The sequence below is a fragment of the Hypanus sabinus genome, chromosome 1 (genome assembly GCF_030144855.1).
Source record: "Hypanus sabinus isolate sHypSab1 chromosome 1, sHypSab1.hap1, whole genome shotgun sequence".
In the NCBI taxonomy this organism is placed as follows: domain Eukaryota; kingdom Metazoa; phylum Chordata; class Chondrichthyes; order Myliobatiformes; family Dasyatidae; genus Hypanus; species Hypanus sabinus.
In genome coordinates, this window is record NC_082706.1 from 179874412 (window position 1) to 179885297 (window position 10886).

At 39.3% G+C, this 10886-nt stretch overlaps 1 protein-coding gene across 9 annotated transcripts in view; it reads left to right on the forward strand.

The window, feature by feature from the left end:
• Window positions 1-10886, forward strand: part of sulf1 (sulfatase 1) — a 367408-nt gene that overhangs the window by 156604 nt on the left and 199918 nt on the right. For all 9 annotated transcript variants that reach the window (XM_059982554.1, XM_059982537.1, XM_059982579.1 and 6 more), the window contains one exon: window positions 2192-2301. The gene's annotated coding sequence lies outside the window, so the exon portion shown is untranslated. The remainder of the gene's footprint in view (window positions 1-2191; window positions 2302-10886) is intronic.

Here is a 10886-nt window from a genome sequence, read left to right on the forward strand (position 1 = left end):
TTTTATTTTCTCTTATGAGGTGTATTACCAAAACACTCCGTCCATCTGCTCCTGGTCCGGCCCCCATGTCAAATTTTAGAACCCTTTGTGGCCCACAAGTCAAAAAGTTTGCCCACCCCTGATCTATCCTGTAATAGCATGGGCTCATATCTTGCCAGGCAGCTTTGTGTGCGGCACATCATCAAAGGCCTTTTGAAAACAGAAGGCAACTGTGATTTGATTTCCTCTGTGTAAGAGAAAGTTACCATGATGCAAGCTTAACTTAAATGTTAAGTGGTCTCTCTGCAAGTGCCTAATAGGGGTAACATCTGTTTTAAGTGGTCAATGTAAGACTGAGCTGTCCTAAAAGCAGTAGTCAAGTTGTATGCTATTTAACCAGCAACTCTAAAGGGATGACTGAAGTTTACTGTCAAAGCAATGCTTTATATATAAAATCCTTACTTGAATGTGGAGATAATTCTGCTAGAATTATTACCTCTCTCTTTACTCAAACACCCTCAGTAATGTGCAAATCAAATCAAATCAAATTTAACTTTAATTATCATTCAACCATACATGAATACATCCGAATGAAATTTTGCTCCTCTGGGACCAAAGTGCAAAACGTGCACAGCATATTTAAAATAGTGAGCAAAAAAAATCTGTATAGCCCCCAAGTCCCTGAGCGACATGTCCCACAAATTGATGGTACAGTTCCTGGCAGTGCACAGGAGCACACAATCCAGCCTGTCATTCCAATGCTCTAATACTGTAGGCCAGCCCCCACCCGAGCATGGACACCATGCTACACGACCTCCGGCTTCTCCCCTTCTGGACTGCAGCAGCAGGCAAGCCTGTATTTGGGGTCTAGACCTCCCTACAACTGAGGCTATGCACCTATTGCACCACCAAACAAGGGAAAGGGACCTGCGGCATCTTACAAATCAGTTGCCTTTCCCCACCTTCTTAACACTGCCTCCTACAGTCAGTAACTTGATTCAGAATCCTCTTTTCATTTAAGTTGCCAGTAAATGCTTGGCTGTGGACCAAGGATCACCAGGCCTAAGTAATGAAGCTCTAAGCCTAACATCAGCTCCACCATGAGCCAGCCTGTCACCAAGTCAAACCTCTCTCCTGTCTGTTGTGTTAGAGCAATGGCAGCAATGCACTATGTAGCATGTGTCCTCACTTTCATGAGTCCCTTGGTATTTTGTCAGTGGATTGTATAAAACCACTCTTGAATTTATATCCACTGCGGTACACTTTATATCCATTTTGTGATTAGTCTTTGCAATGCTTTAAGACAGATTATTCACTCACTTAGAATATTAGAATTATGGACAAATATTGCAATATTTCTTTCTAACTCAAATACTTCTGGTGCTCAGAATTCTTGTTTATTTCTAAGTTACATAAAAAAATGAGTTTGAATCAAGAGCTACGAAAATCAACTGCCCAAACTTGAGGCATGTAAAAATGTTCTTGTAATACAGGTTGAAAAATAGTTTTTACAATGCAGTTTTCTGGTCCAAGAATATTTATGAACGCAACCAAACTGTGAGTTTAGTGCATCCCTGGGTTTCAGCAATGACAGCATGCAGCCTGCGGCTCTCTGCACTGTCTGCTTTATGTTTCCTGTCATTAATGCTTTGTCTCTAGCTGTGTAGTAAGGAAAATCAAAGCCCAGTCCCAATAGCACGATTCCTATCAATATATTCTACTACCAGAGGCTGCCAAAGAAAAGGACATTTGCACAGAAAGCATTCACTGTACGATGCAGATCATCAGGAAAAACATAAAAATCAGAACAAAAACAAACAAGTTTAAAAAATATATTTACATGGCACTTCCTTCCCATTGCAGATACCACAAGCTGAGAAGTAAACCATGTTGGTCATATTGCAACTCATAAAATAGGAGGGAATTTACTACTGCTCAGTCAGAGCTTATTTTCTTTTTAAGGTGATCTTATCCAAATATTTCTTTTCAAATTGCATAAAAATAAACATAGTCTGACCAAATCCTAATTTTTATTGGTTTGTATTTCCACTCCATTTGCAACCTGTTCCCTGTTATTAGAATTTTCACTGCCATTTTTCACATGAAAGCATAGTATTTTTATAAAAGAGAAACATCTGCTCACAATATCCCTTTATTACATTCCAATGAAAATCCTGTGTGTTTCTTAATGTGTTGTTATTTGCCATTACAGGTTTTCTCATTGGAGATTGTCATATTTAATGGAAGCGAGAGTACTTCAACACAGATCACCCACTGGCTTGTTCAAGGCCTAAAGGATCTTTGAAAATACTTGGGCCCAAGGTATGAAACAGCAACCAATTCCCCCAGTTTTAATGCAGTACAACAATTTTGTGAGATCTGAAAGAAGCTAAGGTAACCAAACACATGAATTGGTTCTCATGATATTGAATTTAGTCTATATCCTCCACACCTGCGCACAAAGATATAAGTGTGCAGCAAAAAGTTATCAAAGTAAATTTTGGATTTACATTCACAAAATTTATGGGTACAAATTACTAGATTTAGGCTTCCTTCATTACGATTTGAAAGTAACCTGCCTGTCTGAGCTTCTGAGCATAGATTTCTGCACCAGGCTCTATCTACAGGTATGCAATTAAAATCACCTTTAATTTTGTACTTCCACCTCACAACTTCCCCACTGTTTAGTTCTCTACCACCTCAGCCGAAACCAATCACAGAACCAACCAATTCACTTCACACTGTAGTTGATTGCACTCTATCCTCTCAACCTGACACTCAAAGTCCCCAGTTCCTACAACAGCTAGACAGCTGTCAACAATCAGAAAGCTGTTGTGCACAGCCTGATTTGTTGTTCTGCAAAATGCCTTTGGTATAAGTGCAGAGGATTATGGTAAACATGCATTGGACTATCTCACATTACAGGGCTAACAAACGTTTCTTGGTACAGAGCTATTTCTCAGCCATACTTCCTGATTTCTATAATTCCTTCTTCAAAGATTTTGGGCTGGAAAAATGGGATGCTTTTTTTAGAGATAACCAAATCTCTTTAGATGGTTTCAAAAGCATTCAAATTGCCTGACCTTGGAGAATTTTAAGAATCTTCTGTTCAAGTAGTCTGCGGGTATCTGAGAATGTGTTAATTCTGCAGGATTATTAAATCTGTCATTGCTGCACCAGATGAATTGTCTTTACTTTAGACTTCACTGATTTGTCTTTATAGGACTATTCAGCTATTCTACACCAATGAGAATTTTTCTGCTTAAGGTCTGCATGGCATAAAAAGTGGCTGTCACATAGAAACTTTATTTTGAAGTTCTTAGGAAGGACAATAATTCAGGCTTATCAGGAAATGAGGGAAGCTGAAAAGTAGTCATTGGGTCACTGTGTAAAATATTAAAAGTAACCAAAACATTGTCAGTGAGTAAGGTTTATGGAGGGACTTAAAAGAAGAGATGAGATAGAGAACCTGACAAGTGAGAGATTTTGCACCTCAGTAGGACCAACCAAGTAGGTTTCGCACAGTGAACGGTAGGGCACTGAGGAGTGCGGTAGAACAAAAGTTCTAGGAATACAAGTCCATAATTCATTGAAAGTGGTGTCACATGTAGATAGGGTCATAAAGAAAACTTTTGGCACACCAGCCTTCATAAATCAATGTATTGAGTACATGGGATGAAAATGTCATGTTGAAGCTGTATAAGACATTGGTGAGGCCCAATTTGGAGTACTGTGTACAGTTTTTGTAACCTACCTACTGGAAAGATGTAAACAAGTTTGAGAGTACAGGGAAAATTTACAAGGATGTTGTCAGGTCTGGAGGACATGAGTTATAAGGGAAGATTGAATAGGTTAGGAGTGTGTTCCTTAGGATATAGAAGATTGAGAAGATTATGAGGGGTATAGAGAGAGCAAATCCAAGCAGGCTTTTTTCACTGAGGTTGGTTGGGATCATGGGTTAAGGGTGAAAGGTAAAAGTTTAAAGGGAACATGAGGGGAAACTATTTCACTTAGAGGATCTGAGTGACAATGACTTGGTTTAGTAGACAGTTAAAATGGTTTCAGCATTAACAAGATGGGCTAAGGGCCTGTTTCTGTGCTGTACTCTATGACTAAATCTAAGGATTAGTTCCATATTTTTGTTAACTACTGACTGTTGGAACAATGTGGGTAATCCAAGGTTGAGCAGAGTTAACAGTGAAGCTGCAGGGCTACTGGGGAGTCACAAAATTGGAAAAGGAGAGACTGCAAAGGGGCATTAAGATAAAAATTGCTTTTGAAGTAAGGAATCATGGTAATTTTGTTCAGTTAACTTAGTTCTGTTAAGTAAAATAGACTTGAGGCAGAATGGTGCAGGGTTGTAGATGGTCAGCAAAGTTCTAGATGGAGGTCTTACACTTCTTTGTTAAGTGTTCAATTCTGTGCATCCAGACTTCACTACTCTTTGTGAGATCCTATATGGTTCACACACTAGCTGCAGTAAGTAACATACTGTGCAATGACTTCATGGAGTACAACGACCAACATCCACCCATTTTCAGAGGCCAAAGATAACTGCCAGAAATAACTATAAGGCAAATCATTAATATGTAGCTACAGTGATGATAACGCACACAAAATGTTGGAGGAACTCAGTGGGTCTGGCAGCATCTATGGAAATGAGTAAACAGTTTATGTTTCAGGCCGAGACCCTTCTTCAGTAAGGATAAGTCTTAATTGTGCCATCAGTATTTTGTTAGCATAGAGGTTTCTGGGTCATGCTCTCTGATAAGTGTTATTGTTGATTAACAATGCATCCACTGAGTATTTTCTCAAGGTCTGGCTCTTTTAGGCAAAATGAGGTACAATATTCCTGATTATATTTAATGCAAGAAATCCTCGGGTGGCTTGACAAACTGAGGAAAATCAATCAATTTAATATATCAAAAACCAGCTGGACCAAAATGCAACCAAACATTTACACTGAGTGCAAAATGAGAAATCTTGTCTATACAACAATGAACAGACTCACCATTTGTTTTCCATTAACCTTTCAAGAAGCAAGATCGTGTATAATTACAAAGTCACTCCTTCCAATTAAGGAAATTGTACTATGTGGCTTGGGCAGAAAGATTGTGCATTTTCCTTGAAATACTATGTATTTGAAGTCAACTATTGATATCAGTTATCCTGGATGACTGACCTGTTCAATCTTCACCTGTTCAACATGAACACAGCATCTTATTGTAGTTTCACTTGCCCATCACGGAACTGTTCCCACAACTCATGCACTAACTTTCAAGGACTCTTCATCTATTCATCTTCGATATTTATTGCTTGTTTATTATTCTCATTTCTGTTTTTTTTCTTCTGTATTTTCATAGTTTGTACACTGGTTGTCTGTTATGTTCAGTGCGACCTTTCATTGATTCTATTATAGGATTTATTGAGTATGCCCACAAGAAAACAAATCTCAGGGTTGTATATGGTGACATAAACAGTATGTACTTTCATAATAAATTTGCTTTGAACTTTGAGCATCTGATAACCAAATACGAATGTGGCTTTCTGCTGCAGATCCCAAAATCTTAATCTATTGCCTATATTTCCCTGTTATGAATAAACCAGCTAACTAACAGTTCCTAGTGTAAAGTCCTTGGTATAAAAAGGCAATCTGCTGCTCTTGTTCTGCTGGTGCCCTTTTTTTAATTCATAGTCAAAAATCAAATATACTTATTGAGACTCAATTTTACTAGCCCCATCAATGAACTGTTCTCACAACCTATGGACTCACTTTCAAGGACTCTTCATTCATGTTCTTGATATTTATCACTTAAATTTTAATTACTATTACTACATATTTTTTCTTTCTTTTTGTTTTTGCACAATGGCTGTCCGCCCCTTTGGAGTGATCTTTCATTGATTCTATTATGCTTGTTGGATTTATTGAGCATGCTCACAAGAAAATGAATTTTATTATTGTATATGGTGACATGTATGTACTTTAGTAATGAATTTACTTTGAACTTTCAGAAAATAGCAAGAGGCATTTTGCAAATCCCAGTCAAGGCTCTAATTCTTGTTCCAGGCCCTGATGCCAAACTGGATCACAATCATTGTAGCATTTAATGTATTTATTGTATTTTACTGCTGTTCAGCAAACATACCAAGAATTTTGAAGTAACCACATCCCCCTCAGTCTGACACCCAGAATCTACTACGCAAAAGCAAAGTTTATAGTTTATTCATGCTTTTTTAGAGCACAAGTAAACACCGATTTGTCCTGTATTTCCAAATTTTGTCCGGATGTGGGCAGCCAATCTTGCTGTTCCTTCCCTGTCTCCCAATGATGATTAACATGCCCCTGGAATGAAGATACTACCCCTGCATGTCAGTGATCCTGCCACTGGTTTCATTGGAAATTTACTTCATTTAGGGAGGGTTATCCAAACTCCAGGGGATTGTATTCTGCTTCCAATACAGGAAAGAGGTTGCGTGCCGATAATAGAATATTAAATAAACATACGGTGAAAGGATAAAAGAAAAGTGGTTGTGCTGTCATCAAAGATTACAGCTAAGTAAAGCTGCTATCAAGCCAATGTAAAGAAAATGTCTGGCTGAGTTCCTACATAGAAGGTGGGTTTTTGTATAATAAATTAATATCTACTATTATTCCTGCCATGACTAACTCAGGATCTGTCTTGTATTTAAAATGTCTATTTCTGTTCAAGGGAAAAACTTTCTTTTAGCAATTCCACAACCAGATTGACAACCCTAGAGGCACTATCTCAGATCAGTAACCATGAAGGTAGTATATATCAACTGGTTCAGGTGTCTAGAGCTTTGAAAAGACTAGTTTTTTTAAATAAAAGGAATCACCCTAACCTTACTCAAGTTGGCAATCACTGCAAACACCAGTGAGAATATAAATTCTTCATCTTCAACCTCTTGCTTCAGCAATTTGAAGTACCCAACTGCTTCAAGCAGGCTTCTGTTATACCGGTACCCAAGAACAACGTGGAAACCTGCCTCAATGACTATTGTCCAGAAGCCCTTACATCCACTGTGATGAGTTACTTTGAGAGGTTGATCATAAAACATATCAATTCCTGCTTGAGGAATGACTTGGATCTGCTCCAATATGTGTACTGTCACAGCAGATGCCATTTCATTGGCTCTTCACTCAACCCTGGAACATCAGAACAGTGAAGAGGCATACATCTAAGCACAGCTCCAAAACCATATTGAAGATTGCTGATGACACCACTGTCATTAGCCAAATCAAAGGTGGTAATGAATCAGCACATAGGAGGGAGATAGAAAATCTGGTTGAGTGGTGCCACAATGACATTCGACATTAGCAAAACCAGAGCTGATTGGTGTGACTACAGGAAGATGATAGCAGAGGTTTATAAGCCATCAAGGGATCAGAGGTGGAGAGGGTCAGCAACTTTAAATTTGCCAGACTTATCATTTCAGACAATCTATCCTGGGTCCGGCATGTAAGTGTCATTACAAAGAAAGCATGGCAGCGCCTCTACTTTCTTTGTATGTCATCTAAAACTTTGACAAGCTTCTACAGTATACTGACTGGTTGCATCTCAGTCTGGTATGGAAACATCAATGCCCTTGAAAGGAAAAGCAACCCAGTCCATCATGGGGTAAAGCCCTCCCCACAATTGAGCACATCTACAAGGAACACTATTGCAGCATCCATCATCAAGACCCACACCATCCATGCCATGTACTCTCCTCAGTGCTGCAGGAGCCTCAGAACCCACACCACCAGGTTCAGAAACAGTTATTACCTCTCCATCATCAGGCATTTAATAACTTCACTCACCCGTCATCACTGAATTGTTCCCACAACCTATGCACTCAATTGTAAGGACTCCTAAGGATTCTGGCATACAATAAACATGCTGGGAAACAATAAACATGTCCATTTAAAAACTCAACCATGCTTGGAAAATTAGTATAGTCATATTGTAAAACTAATAAATATAGAACGTACAAAAAAGCTGGTTGAACTCAGAAGGTCGGGCAGCATCCGTTGAAAGAAGCAGTCAATGTTTCGGGTCGAAACCCTTTGCCAGGACTAAAGAAGGAGGGGGCAGGGGCCCTATAAAGAAGGTGGGGAGAGGGTGGAAAACCAATCAAAGGAAAGATCAAGGGGTGGGGGAGGGGAAGCAGGGAGGGGATAGGCAGGAGACGTGAAGAAGGAATCTAAGGGGAAAGCAGTATGGGTAGTAGAAGAAGGCAGAGTCATGAGAGGTGATAGGCAGCTAGAAGAGGAGACAGAGTAGAGGTGGGATGGGGAAGGGAGAGGGGGGAAATTACCGGAAGTTGGAGAATTCGATGTTCATACCAAAGGGCTGGAGACTACCCAGACAATATATGAGATGTTGTTCCTCCAACCGAAGTCTGACCTCATTCTTTAGTCCTGACGAAGGGTTTCGACCCGAAACATTGACTGCTTCTTTCAACGGGTGCTGCCCTACCTGCTGAGTTCAACCAGCTTTTTTGTACGTCTTGATTTGACCACAGCATCTGCAGTGCACTTTGTGTTTAATAAATTTAGAAACATGGACTTCATATGTTCTGACAATTTGCCATAAGGTTGTAGTACAGTTACAGTACAGTACATAGTACAGTTACCAAAGTAAGGAAATTCTTCAACATCTAAAGGATGTAATGCTGAGGCTTTATATAGACTTCTCAGTAGGTTCCCATGGGATCCTCTCTCAGTCTTCTAACCTCTAGTGATTACAGGCACAGAGCCATCAAATACTCTTCATACTACCCTTTCATTCCTGGGATCATTCTCATTAACGTCCTCTGGACCAACACAAACATCCTTTCTCAGATATTGGTCTAGAACTGCTCACAATACTTCAAATGTGGTATGATCTATACCTTATAAAACCTTGGCATTACACCCTATTTAGAGAGTAGTCAGGGAGAGGATGTTCCTTTATAGTGGTCAAATCTAGGACCAGAGGGCAGAGCCTCTGAATAAAAGGAGTCCCTTCAGAACCGAGATGAGGAGGAATTTCTTTAACTAGAGGGTGGTGAATAGGTGGAATTCACTGCCACAGGCAACTTTGGAGGCCAGGTCATCAAGTATATTTAAAGTAGAGGTTGATGGATTCTTGATTAGGAAGGACGTCAAAGGTTACAGTGTTGAGAGGGAAAATAAACCAACCATGATTAAATGGCAGGGCAGGCTTGATTGGCCAAATGGCATAATTCTGTTCCTATGTCTTATGGTCATACAGGAAAAACATTTATTTTGTATAAACCTATTGTATATTTGCTCCCCTAGAGGGCTAAGGTTGAAACTATGACATTGTCTTTATTGCCCTTTAGCAAGTTTGCAGGAAGATATTCCAAGTGAATACCATCTGAATGACTTAAACCAAAACAATTAGTGTCATTCCTCAAAATATAACACTTAAGATTTATCAACTCTACATTTCATTAAAAAAAATTAAGTATGGAAAACGGTAGAAGTGCATAATCAGTCTATCAGCAAGAGACAGCAGACATTTCAGTGAAGACCACGTAGCTTTTTGTGGTAAACGTCAACTGTGCCTTGATGAAATGTGGTCATAAAATGATGACATTAGTAGTTGTACTAGCTAGTGCTTCAAAATAATTTTAAAAAACATAAATCTTAATAGTAAAATGTACAAGGTAACATCCCGATTTTTTTTCCCCCTCGAAGTCAGTTATTTATATTTATGGGAAGAGCAACAAGGGTAATATTTCAAGTCAAATAACTTTCAACAGAACTGATGTGGTCTAGCTTGCTGAGTATTTCCAGTATTTTCTGTTTTTAATTTAGATCTCCAGTATCTTTCTTTTAACTTTATATTAGTTTTACTTTCAGGAATGATGCTGTGGCCTTTACTGAATCATGGCTGAAATTTGGTTGTAGTTGGGAACTGAATGTCCCAGGTTACACACTGTATCCAAGGGATATGAAGGTAGCCAGAGGGGGTGGTGTGGCTTTGCTGGTAAAGAATGACATCAAATCAGTAGAAAGATCTGAGATAGGACTGGAAGATGTTGAATTTTTTGTGGGTTGAATTAAGAAACTGGAAGGGTAAAAGGATCCTGATGGCAGTTATATACAGGCCTCCTAACAGTAGCTGGGATGTGGACCACAGATTACAATGTGAAATAGAAAAGCTGTATCAAAAGGGCAATGTTATGATGGTGATGGGAGATTTCAACATGCAGGTCAATTGGGGAAAATCAGGTTGGTAATGAATCTCAAGAGAGTGAGTTTGTTGAATTCCTACAAGATGGCTTTTTAGAGTAGCTTGTCATTGAGCCTGCTAGGGGATCAGATGTACTGGATTGGGTGTTCTGTAAGAACTGGAAGTGATTAGGGAGCTTAAGGTAAAAGAATCCTTAGGAGGCAGTGATCACAATATGATTGAATTCAACTTGAAATTTGATAGGGAGAAGGTAAAGTAGCAGTATTTCAGTGGAGTAAAGGAAATTACAATCGTACGAGAGAGGAGTTGGCCAAAGTAAATTGGAAGGAGGTGCTGACAGGGATGACAGCAGAGCAGCAATGGTGTGAGTTTCTGGGAAAAATAAGGAAGGCACAGGACAAATGTATTTCAAAAAGAAGCAAACACTCTAATGGCAAACAGTACAACCATGGCTGACAAGGGAAGTCAAAGCTAATGTAAATGCAAAAGAAAGGTTTTAAGTGTTTCAAAGGTACATTTAATGTCGGAGGAATGTATACAATATACATCCTGAAATTGTTTTACTTCACAACCACCCACGAAAACCGAGGAGTGCCCCAAAGAATGAATGACAGTTAAAAGTTAGAGCCCCAACCCCCCCCCAGCTACCCTCACCCGCGATAAGCAGCAGCAAAGCAACGCCCCCCCCACCAGCAAAAAACA